This window comes from Lepisosteus platostomus, unplaced genomic scaffold (assembly GCF_059453375.1).
Source record: "Lepisosteus platostomus isolate fLepPlt1 unplaced genomic scaffold, fLepPlt1.hap1 Scaffold_46_H1, whole genome shotgun sequence".
Taxonomy (NCBI): Eukaryota; Metazoa; Chordata; class Actinopteri; order Semionotiformes; family Lepisosteidae; genus Lepisosteus; species Lepisosteus platostomus.
The window spans coordinates 109625-126940 of NW_028291666.1; the positions used below are offsets into that span (position 1 = coordinate 109625).

Sequence of the window (17316 nt, forward strand, 5' to 3'; positions counted from 1 at the left end):
GACTTCAGCACCGCAGCTAGGAGAAAATTATATAATATTACTTCCCAAATAAATGATGATTAATATCTTCTTTAGTATAATCTAAAAAGTGAACGGTTTACTAAGCTCAAAACTGAAATAAATGTATAAAATTTGGCTTGCATCATAGCAGTTGAGCAATAAAGTCTGTCCTAATTAAAGAGTACCCAAAGTTTGAAAGTACAACATAGAATAAGAATAGAGAAACGGCAAAACGATTTTGTGTCATCTTCCCCATTCACACTATTTTATGTGCCATTTTTTGCTTATTCACGTACTATTTTAATCAAAATAATATTAAGAAAGATCTGTATGTATTCAGATAGTATTATTATTGTTCATACTTACTCGTCAAAAGAGGATTGCTGAGATATTTGCGGATATACTTCTACGTTTGAAAAACGTGTCCAAAATTGTGACCAACGAATACTAGCAATGCATTGTGGTATATAACCGGAAAATATGCTGGGTTCGATATTTTCTCAACGTATGCGTTTATTAATGTTGTCGATATTATGGTTGAAATATAACATTGATAATACATCGCGGCTATGTGCCCCCTGCTATGAGCTGATGTGCAATTTTAACGCATGTAGTTAGTAAGGATCGGTCACTGTTGTATGGTATTATATATAATGACATTATGGAATAGGATGGGGACAGGCCTGGCATCACGGGGGGAGGGGGGAATGTTGCCCCTTCAGTTTTGGGCAAAAAGATTTACCTAACTTAATTTGCGCCCTAAAAAAATAGTTGTACTTTGTCAATGGTCAGACAACACTAAATGACAGGAACAGTCACTCAGTCTGTTTGATGGGCAGGAGGGCTATCCGTCCAGGAACTGCACATATCAGTGTCGTTATTGAGTGTCAACATTACGATCCTGTTTGCTCAGGTGGACCGATTCCTTGCAGTAGTTTATCATTATACTTAAAATCGTTATATAACTAGGACTAGTTATAGCAGTCTGTGCTTTCTGTTGGTTTTACAACATTTTTTCTTAACGATTCAGAACGTCCATGTAGCTGCAAAAATGAACGCTTATGGTACTTTTCGCTCCAGGCAATACTCTCCAGTGAGAGTGACGAAAAATGTGAAACTGAACTTCATCGCAAATACCAGATTGCTAGTCGATATCTTCTATCATGAAGCACTAATCAATGGCATAGCTGCGAGATTTCATTTGGGTAGCTGCACCGTACAGCTCCGTTTCAACCGAAATATCACCCCCGCTCAGAATTTCAGACGCCCCCCTACAGATTTTTCCCCGGGCACCGCGCACTGATGGGGGACGGGGTTTCCAGGAAATGGTATCAACTTTTCTCAAGAAAATAGAAATAGAAACTCTATAGGCACTCAAACATTTTACTGTTTTTTTTCAGGCAGGTGGCAAGACCCCCTCAGCAAAACCCTTGTATGCCAAGCTGTGGGCATTGATTCGTCGAATATACGTATATTCACGGTGAAAATACGGCTATACGTATATGTACGTCGCCTCGACGTATAATCAACGTCGAATTGCAACCGTAAAATCGACGACATTAATAAATGCATATATAACGTCGAAAACACATCTAACACTAGGAGTATACGGCACTCTATGGAAGCCCGTTTCCGCCAGGGAGTAAAAAAAAAACGCGCTATGGTATCTCAGAATTACGACTTAGTAAGTCAGAATTCCGACTTAGTATCTCAGAATTGCGACTTAGTAAGTCAGAATTCCGACTTAGTATCTCAGAATTGCGACTTAGTAAGTCAGAATTCCGACTTAGTATCTCAGAATTGCGACTTAGCAAGTCAGAATTCCGACTTAGTATCTCAGAATTGCGACTTAGCAAGTCAGAATTCCGACTTAGTATCTCAGAATTGCGACTTAGCAAGTCAGAATTCCGACTTAGTATCTCAGAATTGCGACTTAGCAACTCTCACATTTGTGACTTCGAAATAGCCATATTTCATTGTCTGTCCTTTTGTTATTGTAACGGATTCAGGTTCTAGGGATTGTGCCCTCGCCGCTCCCACCCTAGTTCGTGCCTCGCTGCACTGGCTCGAACCTGAGTCTTGCCAGCTGAGCTAAAGAAGACCTTCTTTTTTAAGTAAAAAAGGACATACAATGGAAATACGTAAAAAGTATGTTTCAGCTTTTATAATTGTGAATTCTTCTGAATGTGAAGTGCCTATTTCTGTATCTTATTTCATATTCTGTCTACGTAAATAAAAATTATTTTAAAAAGCCCACCGTGCACTATTCCATCCGGGTACTATGGAAGCCTCACTGGCGGAAATGGGATTCTATAAAAATTAGAGTAATTAATTTGATTTTTATCAGGGCACTGTACAGGACAAGTCTTCAGGCTTATAGATCCTATGATCCTGTACGATTCATGAAAATAGTGTAACGGAACGGCCGACATACAGGTTGTACGATCTGGTTGCAGTACACCACCCTCCCCTGCGCATAACAGGGATGCTGGCCGCCGGGGTTAAAGAAAGTGAGCCAGTGCAGCGAGGCACGAACAAGGGTGGGAGCGGCGAGGGCACAAGCCCTAGAACCCGAATCCGTTACAATAACAAAAGGACAGACAATGGAATACGGCTATTTCGAAGTCACAAATGTGAGATATAAAGTCGGAATTCTGAGTTACTAAGTCGGAATTCTGAGTTGCTAAGTCGCAATTCTGAGATACTAAGTCGGAATTCTGAGTTGCTAAGTCGCAATTCTGAGATACTAAGTCGGAATTCTGACTTACTAAGTCGCAATTCTGAGATACTAAGTCGGAATTCTGACTTACTAAGTCGCAATTCTGAGATACTAAGTCGGAATTCTGAGTTGCTAAGTCGCAATTCTGAGATACTAAGTCGCAATTCTGAGATACTAAGTCGGAATTCTGACTTACTAAGTCGCAATTCTGAGATACTAAGTCGGAATTCTGACTTACTAAGTCGCAATTCTGAGATGCTAAGTCGCAATTCTGAGATGCTAAGTCGCAATTCTGAGATACTAAGTCGCAATTCTGAGATACCATAGCGCGTTTTTTTTTCCTTCCTGGCGGAAACGGGCTTCCATAGCACTCTGTACAGTGTACGAAGTAAATTATTTTCGCAGTAATTAATTTACACGTGTATAATAAATATAGTAAATATAATTAATTACTGCGAAAATAATTTACTTTGTACACTGTGCAGAGTGCTGTATACTCCTAGTGTTAGATGTGTTTTCGACGTTATATATGCATTTATTAATGTTTATTTCACAGTGTCGTGCACCTTTTCATTGCTCTCGCTTTCAGAGCCTCCGCACGGCAAACGACTCGACATCAGGAAGCACATTGAAGTGAAAGCAGGGAGCGCTGCGACATGCACTGTGCAGATCCCGCCACACTAAGAGGTGAGTGGGTCTGTTCGATGCACAAAGAACGCTTTGATAAGCGTCAAAGGCAAATCATTCCGAGTTGGGCGTTTGTGTTTTCCGTTCAGACGCGAAATGCTGAAATGATCTCTCGGCTCCTCGGTTGTCATTTCTGCTCCGTAAAGGAATCACAGCACGAGTCGGCTTCCAGCACGGTGGGTCGGGACACGATGCCGGGGGTCGGAGAGAGCGATGTCTTCCTCGTTAGTATAGGACCTGTCACCTGTCCCCACCTGTCACGCGGGAGACCGGGGTACATCAGGACGCGCATTGAAGTGAAAGCAGGATGCGCTGCGACATGCACTGTGCAGATCCCGCCACACTAAGAGGTGAGTGGGTCTGTTCGATCACAGCGCTAGGCGAATCCCCAATCCCCTTTTGTGCGTGGCGACAGAAGAAGTCTGGTCTGTTTCCGCCCGGTTTCGAGCCGGGGACCTTTCGCGTGTGAGGCGAACGTGATAACCACTACACTACGGAAACTGTGGTCAGATGTGCCCACCGGCCCAGCGCTGAGCTTCGCCAATGCGATTCAGCTGCTTCCAGTGCCTTTATTGGGGTGCGCTGATGGACCGTGCTCTCTCTCCAGAGACCAGCACGCCTGTCATGGACGGAGCAGGAAAGACGGCGCCACATTCTACAGCCCTCTCCACGCAATCGACGAAATCGGGCTACTGAAGTGGAGAAAATCGCCTCTCCAGAAAGTGCAAATATCATCTTGGAGAGTATAAATCCTATTGCCGAAGGTCAGCCCTGTCTACCAGAGTGACCCTCCCACCTCCTGCAGCGATGGTCAGCTCGTCTCACACGCGAGAAGTTTCGGCTGGAAACAAGCGCCCCCTCTTCTCGCACGTTTTGCACGTTGAGTAGTTTTAATGCGGCTCCTTCGTACACAGTGCTGATCTTTTGGAAAGCAGGAGGCAAAATTGACACGTTCCCATACCGGGAGTCGAACCCGGGCTGCCTGGGTGAAAACCAGGAATCCTAACCGCTAGACCATATGGGAGTGCACAACCCTGCTGTTCCGGGCATCATGCAAGCAAACTACATAAATATGAGAAAACACGCAAGAGAGTTGTCACTCAGAGTGTCGAAGGGTCGATGTATACTGGGGCTCAGTTGAAATGCAACGTCAGGACTTTCCCGAATTATGTCACACGAAGAGAGCACAGCCTTTTCCGCCCTGCCACGTGTGTATCGGTAACTCGCCGTGATCGTATAGTGGTCAGTACTTTGCGTTGTGCCCGCAACAACCCCGGTTCGAATCCGGGTCACGGCAGAATAGGGGCGTCTGCTTTTACTACTTGCACGAATGAAGGCAAAAAAAAGCCAATTGATGTGAACGAACGGCGCTTTACAGAGGAGTACTGCCTGACTGGATCGTTGATGAACGACAGAGACCACTCCGACCTCTTCTCGGGTTTCTTCAATGACTTACTAAGGATCTTCTTCACATTCGCCCATGCAGGGGAAGCCAGTTACACCAAAGCAAACGCAGGAAAGTGCAATTCAAGCAGAGACCAGGAGGGACTTGTTTACACCGAGAGTGGTCGGAGAATGGAACAATGCGCCCAGCCCTGTTGCTGGAGCCGATTCTTGTTGAGATCTTGGGCTCACTAAGAAGCCCCCGCTGGATGCTAATCTTTCTGTTGTTCTTGCAGGTCCTGCGCTGCTTTTGAGCCGACAGAGCTCGTCCTGATCTGTCGGCACAGCCCAATTGCAAATGATCGGCTCCGCATACAGAAGGAACGTGCGTTTGGTACAAGAGTGCATGAAGGCACCGGAAATATATTGGGAACAAATGACCGGTCGCTCAATACCTCTGTGAAGTACAGGAGCGTGCAAAACGAGGCTGTTTCCGCCCGGTCTCGAACCGGGGACCTTTCGCGTGTCAGGCGAACGTGATAGCCGCTATACTACGGAAACCTGCAGGGACAGCTGCTGGTGTCTCGCTTGCATTTCGGGCTGAAAAAGGGAAGCGTCACTTTAGGCAGGGGGTGCTGGAGAGAGGAACAAAGGGTGCGATGAAACAAAATGCCGAAACCCGGGATCGAGCCAGGGACCTTTAGAACATACTCTCACGAATCGTTAGAATACGTGCGTTTGATCATCAATTGCGTAACAACTACATTCGTTCGACTTGAGCCATCAAGCTCATAGTTTTCAAATCTTGAAAGCTGTCATTGAGCACATCATAGTGTGCAGTACGCCCCGTAACTTGCGTACTTCAACAGAAAGAAGAGCAGACAGCTCCATAAATATGCGAGGCGCAGAGAGTGCAAGGCGAGCCGCACACGTTTCGGTGGCTGAGAGAGGGCAGTTTTTGCTTCTGCATTTCCCAAGTAAGGACGCATGACAACAAGCGATCGCGGTGCTCATTTACGACATAGTGGTGATGAGTTTTCAGTACGTGTTCTTTTGAACGAGCAATGAGGTTGCTGCCTTGGACAGCTGACTGCACGCTCTCATCGTGCCACGTGATGAGTATTCACCAGGCTCGTTCAGTCATTAGTCACATTCCATCGTTTGCCATAAGCAGATGCTGCAAGGTGATGTGGATATCAGTTCCCAGTCTTGTGGACGAGGACAAAAAGAGCACACAAGAGCTCATCCGCGAGTTGAACCCAGGACCTCCCACACCCTAAGCGAGAATCATACCCCTACACCAATGAGCCACGGCAGCACTTTCCATTTTATTCTGTCAGCGAGCTTGAGGACGGGGGAGAGGCGTCATTCGCTCGTCCAGTCAGACCTTCATCAATAAGTCAAGAAAGCCGCAATTACACGACTGCCTTGCAGACGAAGGGCAGTGAACTGCACCCGGTAAGAGGGGAACAAGCGGCACTAGGCGACACTGAGGCATGAGCCCCAGCGAGGGGGGTTAGCTTGCATGGTACAGCGCTCGCTTTGCATGCGAGAGGTAGCGGGATCATTTCCCACGTCCTCCAGGTGTGTGCTTAGTGCTTGATGTGCCGAAAGGTGTCCTTTAGCCTGTGGTCATGCCTTGCATGGAGAGCGTCATGCAGCTGTCAATCATTTCGCAGCCACGCCCCCTCTTCATCTTCTCTCTGCCTTAAGCGTCTCCGCCACTCTCTCTTGACATTTCATGTCAGCATGTCAGAAGTCCGAGTGACGTTTTTAATGGCTGAGTGAGGGCACGATGCTGAAGCAGAGAGGCCACTTCAGCCAGAGAGACTTGTGCTAGGTGAGATCTGAAAAACGGACTCGCAACAGAAACAGACCAAAAAAGTATCGGTGAGATCAAAAGGCAAATGCAACATCCAGCAGAGGGCGTCTAAAGATTAGGGAACGGTTGACTGAAATCCATATGAGGCAAACTTACCGGCTGTGTACTGCAGCTGGCCTCGTTGGCGTAGTTGGTAGCGCGTCAGTCTCATCATCTGAAGGTCCTGAGTTTGATCCTCACACGGGGCAGGGCTGCTTCCTCTCTTGCTCTTTTCAAACACTTGCGGCAACTGTTCGCTCATAACCACGTCTGGAATGCGTGACCTTTACACGGGGGAGAAGCAACGCCGCATCCCTTTTCTAAAGAACATTCACATTCAGAAATAAGTCAAGAAATTTGCCATTACTTTTGCTGTCAGCCTGCCCATGTTGCCAAAGAAAGATTCACTCGGCGTCAACATGACAGAACAGCGATCACTTGAAAACACTGTTCCACACTCCGTAAGCAAGAACTTCAGTGTTTGCAGTCACCCGATATGCCGATAGTCAAAGGAGCACAAAACACGAAGCGTCAAAAGACAAGATGAGTTGATGGAAAGAGCGTTGAATTGATGAGCACAAAAGTTCAGCTCGTACAATAGGCAACGAAGGTCCCGGCGTCATCATTGCACTTGAAAGGACTGCCTTGCAGACTAAGGGCAGTGGGAGGTTGCTGTTTTGAGATGGAGGCATTGGGATGGTGGGCCGAGATCTATTCTTCTTAAAGAATTCTTCATCGTGAAAGATCGGTCCACAGGTCATCCAAAGAACTTACAAATTTTTGGGACTCAGGGAATCACGTGGTTCCGGAAGGGAGTGAAGTGCTCAAACACATGACATGCCCCCTTGATCTCACATGCACAATTCTGCTGCAACATGCACAGCTACCGTCCACACCAGGCAGTGGGGCTTCAGCAGAATTTGCTACGCCACCTGCAATTACATATCCAGCTGCACACATATACATGGCCCCTCTGTCCTTTTCAGGATCTCAAAAAAAAGCATAGCGTGGTTTTCCTGCAACCTGATTGACCGCATCTCCCTCAGAATGTGCCCCGTTGCATTCATTGCTGAAGCAGGACGGAGGCTAACGGACATGCCAGAACAGTTAGGCTCAGCTATCTCTCCAAAATATTGTGGTTGTAGTGGAAGAAATATGGTTTAAATTGTACCTTGGTATTTCAAACTCTCTCTAGAATGTTATCCATTTCTGTTTTATTTTGACAGGAACTGGCTAATGACACTAGATGAAAAGAGAAGAAAGAAAACACAACGTTTCGGCCGTGGAGCCTTCTTCAGGTGTGAGGGCTCCACGGCTGAAATGTTGTGTTTTCTTTCTTCTCTTTTAAGCATGGAATAGACCTATTACTTGTTTCTTTGCAGCCTACGCATGCTGACACAGCTCCCCACCTGAACTGCTAATGATGCCTGGTAGTTTGTGGTACTTGGGTATTGTCTTATGTTTGCTCAAACTGCATATGTGTGATTGCATATTTTTGGGTATTTTCATGTCAATATTTAATTCACTGACATTCCTGTATGCTTGGAAGAAAGGTAGATTGGATTTGGCACAGGACGCCTGCCCATATTTGTTGATCATTGTTGGGCTGGAAAAACAATGATAAAAAGTGTATGAAAAAAGCTCTCTCCAATATTTCCCTTCTCTTCGCCATGGTAAAACTGCCTGTTCTTTCCGTCTTTTGTCCTTCTACAAAGATTCCAGGGCTCTTTTTCCACCATAATATCAGAAGCCAAAAAATAACCATCTAATGTGTAAACAGCATTTGTAATGTTGGTAGCTGGAAGAGGTTAAGTATGTTTGCAAAACCTAGTTGATTACACCACAGACTTACTTTGTTGTTGTCAGTTTTTTTTTCTCTTTTAAAGGCTGTAGGTGGGGTGTGATGGACTGTACCACTATCATAGAAGATTTTTTTAGGACACATCGCAGTTCCATAGTAGAATTTATCAATAGTAGAATTCCATAGGACATTATTTACCAACATATTACCCAGTGTGAGACTCTGCCAGTAAACCTCAGAGCATTGAGTTCTCCACTGATAAAGATGGCTGTCTGAAGTCATGAAATCCACTGCTGGGATGCCTGAGAGACAGTAATTGAATCTTGGCTGGAATTAGGCTTTCTATTAGTGTTGATCTTTGGGAATTATGTGGTAAAAAGGGAAAACTCCTTTACTTTAGTCACTTTGAATGTTCAAATGTACAGAACCTGCAAAACTAAGCAATGAAAAAAATCCATCACCACTCTCATGATAGCATAACTCATAGTCTCTGCTGTTGTGTAACAATACACACTTTCAATTTTCTTATCGCCTGTCTCCAGAGAGAATGTTGTTAGTGCTGATGACCTTGAATTAGACCTTGTTGACTCTGTAAAACAATCTTCCTCTGCTTAGATTTTCACTCAGATTGATTTTGTTCTCAGATTATTCCTGGCAGGACTGAGTTTCTAGGAAATGAAAAGTGAAAGAAAAAGTACAGAAGATCAGCCCTTGAATATACAACATTGTGCAGTGAGATTGTTAAATGTATTAGCTGCTATCCCGTGCTAGAGCCTGTCGTGGTAAGCAGTGGATGACAGGATCTAGCATAGATACTAATGAAACACTGTTAATGAAAGATAAAACACTTGAGTCTTATTTTAGTTTTCCATTTCCCTTTCATTTGTGATGTACTGTACAACAGGCCACAGAACATGCACAAAAACAGATATGCACACATTCACACCAGGCAATGACAGTCTGCCCAGTCAGAATCTGAGCTGAGGTATCAGAATTCTGAATTCCCTGAATTCTGTCATGGATCATCCACAATAAGGGCAATGTTTGATCACGAGGATCCCCAGGAGAGAGCCTAGTAACATAAATCTTGGAGCAAAAGCAGATGATTATCTTCATAGTTTGTGTGGTTGAGCCAAAGTTGAGCATGAGGATATGTGAGTCACCATTCTTAGAAATGGATCCAACTTCAGACAGGCGTCAAAAGTAAGAGTATACAGTGCTGGGGCAATGACACTTCAATGATCAGAAGGATAACAAGAGTTTTAATGCATTGAAATTGATTTTCTGGTGATGCACACTGTCATGGAACTATTAATTTTTAAGGATCACTTACTGACGTCAGACAGCTGCCAATTCTCCAGACTGGAAGGATGAACAGTTTATCCCCCTAGGTACCATATTTCCATATTGCGAAGCATTGGAATAATACATGTCATACAGCAACATAAAAACAGGAAGACAAGTATCACAGCCCCTATAATCGGTGTTAGTAACTTAAAAGAAAAACATTCCCCCTGGCCCAAACAGTGATTCTAACCAGGAGAGAAAAGCCGGTGTATCTTTTATGCCTCTCTGTTTATTCACATTGTCTTTTAGTTCTTTCAAATGCTGAATAGCGAGCGTAAGATTTCCGTAATCATCGTCATTAGCTGGAATATATGTACAACAGGAGTCTCCTACTAAAGCATAGACTCCTCCAGATGCTGCATTTTGAAGGTCCAGCACGAACCTGTTCTGAAGTGCCATTAATCTAACTCCCCTTAATTCTTGTTTGATAGCGTCTAAGCCTTCTAACGTGATATTAATAAAAGAGTACATTTCATAAAAAGTCGCATGGGTGAGGCTGTAGAATGAGGCATTAAAGCACATATATAACAAGATGCATTAAATTTCTTTAACTTTACAGTATGATTTATAAATCTATACCACAAATTACTCATATCCCCCTCATTATCAGTTTCATTCAGCCAGTTTGTATACAAAGAGGCTTCGTGTTTAGATTCTTCCTCTTTTGGGGTGGTGACAGGCTTCTACATAAAAAGGAAAAGGGCTGTGCACATCAGTCCCAAGCAGGTTATCCCCATCTGTCCTTGTGGAGACATCACTCCTGCGCTTTGCTCAGTTCGTTTGTGACCTTTTTACAGTGGGAAGCATGAATCCAGGGCACCATTTCTGTGACCTTCACAGCAGTGGCAGGGTGGTGACAGGCTTCTACATAAAAAGGAAAAAGGTGGCAACTTGCTCAGCGAGCAGGCGGAGCACACACCGAATGCAGATGTGTCTGAGTGGTGTGTCCAAGTGGCTGCAAAAGGACAGCGCTCCTGGGGCGCCGTGGCTTAGTTGGTTAAAGCGCCTGCCTAGTAAACAGGAAGTCCTGGGTCCGAATCCCAGCGGTGCCTTTTTTGTTCTGTCTTCTCGAACAGAACTGGTCATTATGGACAACCGCCTACGGCTAGACTAAATTAAATGCAAGTATTTATTTCCTGTCTTTAATGCGACTTGTTTTTCTTAAAATGGATGCAACTTGCAAAACATGAAATACAAACCTTGCTAACCAGCGCTAGCGACGTGGCACTCGGCCACGACTACAGCAAGCCCCACTGCCGCTGCGTTCTTGCTACAATCTTACCTGGATCGCGAGGCGCCGGCGGAAGCCTATTTCAAAGTCGTTCTCCGTTTCAAAAAAACATTTCCAAAATACAAGCCTTGCAGACAGACACGCCTCAGAGGACTTAAGGGTGGCTTCATGTCGGAATGATAAAGTCTCCCCGTCCGGACATGAAAATGCCACTTTGTTACACACAAAAAAAAGAATCAACAACAGAGAAATGCCCACAAGCATTTGAAAAGCCGCACCACGTCGCACTTGAAATAGCTCTTACATTAGTGGTAGACGCAGGAATCGCTTTTTTATTTACGCTCTTACCAACGCGATGGAAAGCAAAACAAAGCAAAGCAGAGCAAAACAAAACGAACAAACGAAAACCTTCCGTATAACGCCGTTACGTGCCCAAGCGGTATTGTACATCATCCTAGCACTGCACCCCGGGGCATACGGTATATGGGAACGAGCACACGCCACGAATCGTCTCGAATCACTCCCTACAGCTGTAAGGCACCTTGAAGCGTGCACCCCCAACATTCTTCTTTGCGCATCTGTGAAAGGTAAACTGTTGAACAAACTCTGAACCAGCTCTAAGGAAACTAATCCGATTAGACGTTACTTTGACTCATCTTTTTACGCTCAGTGCTGGATTGCTCAAACTCCAGCTAGGGTTAGGGTTAGCATTCCCACGCTACTTAGACACTTTGTTTACGCTCAGTGCTGGATTTTGGGAACTTCAGGATGAGTGGGAATTTTCTCCTATCTGTCAATTCTGTTTTGTTTTGGAGACTCTTGGCTGCCTATGTTGTACAGTGCAGCGTGAAGGAAACATTTTCCAAAACTGTGTCAGCTCAAAAGTTGTAAGAAAACCTCTCCAGCTGCTTTAACTCTCTTCATTTTTGTCATTTAATGTGACACTCGATGTATAACTGGAGCCTCACATATGCAAATGGTGAGGCTCCAGTTCGACACCCAGTTCGACACCACTTTACAGTATATGACAAAAGCATGGCAGACTGTGCCGGACCGGCAGATAACTTCCGCTTATTTTTACCATATTAAACATTGGAAATCCTCCCACTTGTATTTGTGACACTTGATTTTGGCTCCACCTAAAACACTCTTAAATCTTCAAACACTTTTCTCTTCTTCCGCAACACTCTTGTCTGTCAGCACTATGTGGCAGCGTTGCATGACAACCCCTCTCACCACGGAAAGGAACCTAACAGCTTTAAGAGAGGAGAAAAGGACCTAGCCAGTACGGGGCTCGAACCCGTGACCTTGGCGTTATTAGCACCACGCTCGAACCAACTGAGCTAACCGGCCTCACAACAGTGCTCCTCTCTGTGCTTCAAAAAATCGAACTCAGGGAATTTCTTTTGTCCTCCTTTGAATAGAAAGCCGTGTAATTCAGTGTACGGGCTTTCTCGTGCAGTTTCATGTTTCTTGTAACCCAAATCCTACACTGGCCTGAAGTGCCCCCCCCATTTCACAGCATTTTTCAGCTGATTTAAAATGTACCTAAAGGAGAAGCATTATTGAAGACCATCAGTTACCAAGAGCTTTTGTCAAAGGTTTTGGTGGTCATTTTGAATGACCACAGAGCGCTGTGACCTCGGTTTTACATCTCATCCAAAAGACAGCGCCCTTTTACAACACAGCATCTCCGTCACTATACTGGGGCATTGGGACCCGCACAGACCTCAGGGTGAGCGCCCCCCCGCCGGCACCATTAACACCGCTTCCAGCTGGAAGCTTTGTTTTTCCCTGTAGCTCACCCTCATCCGGGTACTGACCTGGCTCACACCTGCTTAGCTTCAGTAGGTTTTTTGAGTTGCGAGTTGCAAGGGGATGCAAGTGATGGAGCCGCTCGCTGCAAAAGCCACTGCATTGGCCGGGAATCGAACCCGAGCCTCCCGCGTGGCAGGCGAGAATTCTACCACTGAACCACCAATGCTCGGTTCCTGGGCTTTCAAAAAAGACGCTTTTTTGGTGCTCTGTGCAAAACGCGTCGACATCTGCTTCCAACTGCAAAATGCCATTCGCGGACGCTGAAGAACTTATTTCCAAGACAGCGGGTACAAGCGATTGGGCGTTTTAAAACCACCAGGAACAGCAAAGAGGCGCGCTTCTTTGCTTGCGCCGAAACACACCGACTGGAGGCGGACAACGTAGTCGGCAGGATTCGAATCTGCGCGGGGAGACCCCAATGGATTTCTAGTCCATCATCTTAACCACTCGGCCACGACTACAGCAAGCCCCGCCGCCGCTGCGTTCTTGCTACAATCTTACCTGGATCGCGAGGCGCCGGCGTAAGCCTATTTCAAAGTCGTTCTCCGTTTCAAAAAAACATTTCCAAAATACAAGCCTTGCAGACAGACACGCCTCAGAGGACTTAAGGGTGGCTTCATGTCGGAATGATAAAGTCTCCCCGTCCGGACATGAAAATGCCACTTTGTTACACACAAGAAAAGAATCAACAACAGAGAAATGCCCACAAGCATTTCAAAAGCCGCACCACTCCGCACTTGAAATAGCTCTTACATTAGTGGTAGACGTAGGAATCGCAGTAAGTACAGACGTTTAAAAAGCTCCACTCATGCCGACGATGCAGCATGAAGAAGCGCAACCTAACGTTTGACAGACAAAAGCCGGGCGCCGCTACGAGCAATATGAAATCAAACTGACAGCACACGGCGTTTCGCGCTGACTCAAAAGTGATCTCGACAGACGCTGGTCTCTGCATAACGCTGAAAGAGCTAAAGAGCGTTTCTGTTGAGACGTAACAAGCTCGTTTCTTTCTACCATGATGTCACCATGACCAAATCTGTCTTTAAACACCTTGCTCAGTCTCTGACGAGACTGTCAAAAATTGCTTTCGCCGATTGTATTGCAAACCGGCGGAAGCGGGGTATTGGGAAAAGTTTTCAACTAGCAATAATCGCGCCTCGGCTAAACCTCACAGGCTACGATACTGCCACTGCGCAAAGCTGACGGTTGCCAGGCAACCGCGGGGATCCTATGGAAATCGTTATCGATCGTCTCATGGCATGTCGTTGCGGTAACGCTTCATATTTGTCGTCTTCTTCTTCTAGCTTGAGGTTTTGAAGAATTTCATGACAGACAAGGGCTCCGTTGGGAATAAAGGGCGTTGTGATAAAACCGTTGCTTATTTTCAGCAGCAGAAATACAACCCTTTAAATACAAGATGACAGAACAATGACGAAGGGCATGCCTGGAGGAACTCATGCACTACAGAGGAAAGGGGGCGGGCACGTACAGTTCACATTCAAGCCACAAGTACTCTTCTCGGATGTTACACAAACAAATCCTAACGTCTTGAAAGCATTGCAGCATGTTTGTGTCCCACTTCCCGTGGCTGCAGGACGACTGACACGAACGGACAAACACAATCTGTGGCGTTTAGCGTGACATAGTCTTGCAGGCATCGTGCTGTCTCACTGCAATACTATACCGCTGGAGGAAACAGTCCATCTGGCCATGAAACTCATTTGAACGTCTAGCTACAGCAACTAACAATATCATGATTTATTCAGGATGTGTGGAATCAGCACGTCCCGGAGACAGCTTCCGAAATCGTGAGCATTCTCTGGTGGTGTCCTGCAGGGCGCCTGTGGGCATGCGTTGGTGGTATAGTGGTGAGCATAGCTGCCTTCCAAGCAGTTGACCCTGGTTCAATTCCTGGTTAACGCAGTGGGGATTGGTTTCAAATGCTGTTATGAGCCTTGGATTGTGACTAGCAAAGCGAAGCCTTTTGAAAGAGCTAAAGCACTGCAAAACGGAGTTGAAGGAGAATCTAACAGGGGATTCTGAGCGGTGTCTGCATACACGCAGTCCGATACGGGTGCTGAAAGCTTGAGCTACTCTCAATGTCATGCTGCCTTTCCCCGGAGTAAATCTGTTACATTGAAAGAATGCTTCTCGCAGGTTCAAAAAGGGACCCTTGTTAATTGGAGAAATCAATGATTTCGAATGAATTCTGTATGCGTTAAAAGACAGCTATACACAGAAAACATGCAGGACACTGCTCATGATGTTTCCCGAGCCGAAACACAGTGCGTTTTTTCAAGCCATTTGACAAAGCCCACCCACTGAAAACTGCAGCAGATCGTGTAAAGACGTTCAACTTTGTAACTACTGCACGCACGGGAAGCAGAATAAATTCCTCTTTTCAAACTGTCAAAGGTTTGCTTTCCGAACGCCGCAGGACATTGCACAATCTCTTTTGAACGGGGACAAACGATTTCTTATGGGGCACAGTAAGTACTGTTACTGTCACTGCTCGATACCGACGTTGGCCCACTATACCATGTTCAGCCACCGCTAGAAAATGTATGGCTCTAGCACCAGAGCAAACAACAGGAGGGCCAACATCGAACGGGCACACGTGTCAGACATGGAGAGCGATGAGAATGGGATTCAAACCCATGTCTGCAAAGCACAATGGATTAGCAGTCCATCGCCTTAACCACTCAGCCACCTTGTCGATGAAACTGGGCTGTCCGGACATGGGTTGGCGCGCTCCAGATGATCTTTTTCTTTTTTTTCCCTCGTACTCGAGGGCCATTTTCCTGTTCCACATTCGATTTCAACATTTTCCTTAGGAGATGTCAAGCCAGCAAGCCACTGCTGTGGTTCAGTGGCCAGTGTGGAGTTCAGTGGCCCTGTTGTACACAGAAAGCACATTGAGCTCCTTGGACATCAAATGTTCCAGATAAAAGCCATTTGTCACCCTTTCTCTTGGTGTTGATGTTGCTATTGTATGTAAAGGTGGCAACTTGCTCAGCGAGCAGGCGGAGCACACACCGAATGCAGATGTGTCTGAGTGGTGTGTCCAAGTGGCTGCAAAAGAATAATGCTCCCGGGGCGCCGGGGCTTAGTTGGTTAAAGTGCCTGCCTGGTAAATAGGAGATCCTGGGTTCGAATCCCAGCGGTGTCTTCTTTGTTCTGTCTTCTCAAACAGAACTGGTCCTTACAAACAACTGCCTACGGCTAGACTTGCAAGTATTCATTTCCTGTCTTTAACGCGACTTGTTTTTCTTAAAATGGATGCAACTTGCAAAACATGAAATACAAACCTTGCTAATCAGCGCTGGCGGCTGGCAAAAAAAAAGAAGTCAGCAATGTTTTTTTTCTTTAACCTTAACCCTGCTAACGGAGACGAGTTAAACGACCGAGTCTATGCAGCTTAAACGGTCCGCACGTTGGGTTCTTAGCTGAAAGGGTGGTAAATCACGCTCACCCCAGTCCTTAATCTTTTAAAGAGGATACAAAATTGAACCTAGTCGCCACATCACATACATCCTGTTCAATGATAAAAAGGTAACATCTATCCTCGCTCCAGAGTAAATCTCATGTTGAGGGCATCTTTTTTTTCACTTTACCGTGAGTCGGGCTCGGCTGCACAGAGGCGAGAGCAGAGCAATGAGGTCACGGGGACAGGGGAGTCACACGCTGGCGGTTTGAATACGTGGAAGATCACTGAGGGATCCACAGTATGTGGACCCTCCGTGCGCCATCAGTCCGCACTCCGGACTCTGAATCCTGCCATCCGAGTTAAGATCTCGGCGGAACCTGAGGCGCAGTTCCTTCTTAAAACGTAATCTGGTGAGCATTTCTAGAATCGTACTTGTATAGATGCAGCCTTTAATGTGTTGCTAGGTTAAAATTGATAACTTCTTGAACTTCAGTAGGCAACTGCCCTCTTGATTTCAGATTTAATTTCTTTATTACAGGGGCGCTTTTATGAAGACAGAGTCATGTTCAGGTACTTTGCTTGATGGAGGAAGCTCATTTCGGACTCTGTGATCTGCTCACCTGGAAAGGTCTGCTGTACTACTACAAGAGAGAAGTAGAGTCTGGAAGAAGGGACAATTTTATGATGCTTTGGAAGATCATGTTTATTTTGTCTTTGAAATCGAAATGAATCAGAATATCAATGCAAAAGACAAACTCTTGGTTTGGTTTAAAGAGATATGGTTTTAAAACAGACAACATGCAGAAAACAGGTGTTTCTCACTTTTGGAAAAGAATGGACCGGGGGTAATATTTTACTAGTTGCAGTGCTACAGTGTCACACCAGGGCCAGTGGTGCAATGGATAACGCGTCTGACTACAGCTCAGGAGATTGCAGGTTCGACTCCTGTCTGGCTCGGGTCGTTTTTATACGCATCGGGCTACTCCCTATGTAGTCTGTGCTACTTACTGCATTGTAATCGTACCCAGTAAGAGATTTCCTT

The 17316-nt window shown here is 45.6% G+C and overlaps 8 non-coding genes across 8 annotated transcripts; 3 read left to right on the forward strand and 5 right to left on the reverse strand.

Moving 5' to 3' along the window:
* Nucleotides 1-4358: 4358 nt before the first annotated feature.
* Nucleotides 4359-4430, reverse strand: trnae-uuc (transfer RNA glutamic acid (anticodon UUC)). Its single transcript has one exon. It is a non-coding gene; the product is annotated as a tRNA-Glu (tRNA).
* An 847-nt stretch (nt 4431-5277) lies between these two features.
* On the reverse strand, nt 5278-5350 carry trnav-gac (transfer RNA valine (anticodon GAC)). Its single transcript has one exon. It is a non-coding gene; the product is annotated as a tRNA-Val (tRNA).
* Nucleotides 5351-6786: 1436 nt separating this feature from the next.
* On the forward strand, nt 6787-6859 carry trnam-cau (transfer RNA methionine (anticodon CAU)). Its single transcript has one exon. It is a non-coding gene; the product is annotated as a tRNA-Met (tRNA).
* Nucleotides 6860-12308: 5449 nt separating this feature from the next.
* Nucleotides 12309-12382, reverse strand: trnai-aau (transfer RNA isoleucine (anticodon AAU)). The gene has a single exon. It is a non-coding gene; the product is annotated as a tRNA-Ile (tRNA).
* Nucleotides 12383-12942: 560 nt separating this feature from the next.
* Nucleotides 12943-13013, reverse strand: trnag-gcc (transfer RNA glycine (anticodon GCC)). The gene has a single exon. It is a non-coding gene; the product is annotated as a tRNA-Gly (tRNA).
* Nucleotides 13014-13906: 893 nt separating this feature from the next.
* Nucleotides 13907-14048, reverse strand: LOC148633549 (U4 spliceosomal RNA). Its single transcript, XR_015933926.1, has one exon. It is a non-coding gene; the product is annotated as a U4 spliceosomal RNA (small nuclear RNA).
* Nucleotides 14049-14698: 650 nt separating this feature from the next.
* Nucleotides 14699-14770, forward strand: trnag-ucc (transfer RNA glycine (anticodon UCC)). The gene has a single exon. It is a non-coding gene; the product is annotated as a tRNA-Gly (tRNA).
* A 1172-nt stretch (nt 14771-15942) lies between these two features.
* Nucleotides 15943-16016, forward strand: trnat-ggu (transfer RNA threonine (anticodon GGU)). Its single transcript has one exon. It is a non-coding gene; the product is annotated as a tRNA-Thr (tRNA).
* Nucleotides 16017-17316: the final 1300 nt, after the last annotated feature.